Here is a 2510-nt window from a genome sequence, read left to right on the forward strand (position 1 = left end):
GGTCAAGTCTTACCAATTATAATTATGGACTTAGACATTAATCCAACAGTCTCCCACTTGGATAAGTCTAAAACTATTATTATGTATGACTTCAAGAACTGACTGGCAATCGTAGCTCTCAAAAGCTTCTGTCGAACTCTGACCTTGTAGATGAACTCTGACCTTTGTCAATGACTTGTCCATTAGATAAGGGATCATATATTCCTCCATTCTAGATATCATATGGACTGAGACATTGATTATAATCATTCTCTCTATCCATTTGTTGTTTCCCGATTTCCGATTTATGACGACTGACTAATTGAACAAATCAAATCAGTCCTGGCCCGGCCGTGCACTTCCATTTGTCATCATCAAATCATCGAGGGGCCCACAGATATCGCTTTTATCCCGAAGGTAAAAGGAATGGATAAACTTCGACTCATATGGCTTGTTCTACTACTTGGTGAATCATACACAAAGGCACGTTTTATAACACCGAGTTACCGAATGCGTTTTCGTGCAATCAATGTACAACCAACTCATAGTAACAACTCATATCTCTAGGTTTGAAGAATATAAGATATTATCGTCTCATGATCACTCGTGATAAAATCCATGAAGTGATTCCAATGAGAGCGGTTTGAATCCAATACTCAGAACTTATGAGCACTCATGAGTGTTGTAGCCCTTTGTCCAACATTTTAGACCTCTACAAGCCAACCCATGACAGTGTTGATTCATATCTACTTCCAACATATGACCGACTGTGGATGGTTTGAATAACTTAGTCATTCCGGAAGAATAACCTAGTTTATTCTGGAAGTCAAAACATGCAAAATGAAACACAAGAATAATTGAATCCAATATGGTATCAAAACCTATGAACATAGATAAAACACCTTTTATTTATCACCATATGATTACACATTATTCATTGTATACTGTTTCAGCTATCAACTTTATTCTTGAATTTAAAACAATAGTTGTCCCATGCTCCAAGCATGTACACTATGTTTTCTAAACACTAGTCATGTCATACACCAAGTATGCATACTATGTTTGTCTATGATCTTTACTTTGTGAAATAGATCAATTGAGCATAACTCCAATGATCCTCTTTTCACAGTCCCAAATCCTTACTGCAAATGCAAAAATTCCTAATTCATGCGATTTATTGAAATTTGTTAGATTCTAAACTTATATGCATTGATCCTCTTGTAATGATTATGCACAAAGTCACAAGGACTTGACAACAAACATTACAAAGTATTCCAAAGGAGATCAACTCCTTGGAAACATCCTTCTTGCATTAAGTTTCCTTAATCTTACATAGATTGAAAATTCTAACTTTGAAACATTTCCAGATTCATTTTGACTATCACTTCTGAACAAGAGTTGCCCCCTTACAGATTATGTCAATATGGTCCTTCTAGAATTATCACTATACTTCCAACTGTCCTTGAGCACCCAATCTTTGGTAAACCTTAGATTGTCCTCGACAATTGATTAATCCTTTTATTCATATCCAATTCTAGACCTTTTCCCTTCTTAATGCCCCAGGCATTTGGAAAATTTTAGAAAGGATGAATATAGCACATGTAATCGATCATATATCCGAAGCATATGGGACACGATTCATGATGTCTCACATAAAGACTAAACCAGTCTTTTGAAAAGGGATGTCATAATCATAATTGAATTTTAGAACGCAAATAATGGACCCATATACAGAATTTTCTTATGTTGAGCCATTCCAACATGAAATTCATATATATATATATATATATATATATATATATATATATATATATATATATATATATATATATATATATATATATATCCTTGACTAAATATGATTAAAACCTCAATCTAAGCTTTTAGATTTGAGATGAAGTATAATTTCCTCTCCCTTAATTATAGCAAAACAACTATATCCCAATTGAAACTTTTGTTTTCTATAATTAACATTGCTAACTTGCAATACTTATCATAATTATCATGCTCCCACTAACATGATGATTATTAGCATGACACTTATGCTCCCACTAGCTTTGACATGTACTCAGAAATCAGCTGACTTTCTTACCAAAGTTCAGATTTCTGATACTAGATTGTTTTGATAAAACTTTATCAAAATCATACACCTTCCCTTAGATAGCTCATAGGTGTGTCTAAACAATTATGAAGAGGGATGCCGTAATCATAATGGTTAGACCTTTTTGCCACTTCTCACAAGTCCAGGTTAGTGTGCCGGTTAACCACACACGCTCCACTAACGACTTTGAGAATGCAAATATCGCAATTGCTATCTAGCTAAAATCTACTTAGTGAAAGTGTTTCCTCACCATCATTTTCATGAATCGGAGAGAAACCTTATGACACTTAGATTTTTATGGTGTATGAGTTCCTACCCATATGAATTTGTCAAAACCATAATCACAAGACAAGGATAATGACAAATCCAAACTCATATGGATTGAACTCAATCTTAATTTCTTGCCACTTGGCAGCTCAAGGGCCTGCCA

Source organism: Lactuca virosa, chromosome 1, assembly GCF_052849685.1.
Source record: "Lactuca virosa cultivar CGN04683 chromosome 1, Lactuca_virosa_CGN04683_v6, whole genome shotgun sequence".
Lineage (NCBI taxonomy): Eukaryota > Viridiplantae > Streptophyta > Magnoliopsida > Asterales > Asteraceae > Lactuca > Lactuca virosa.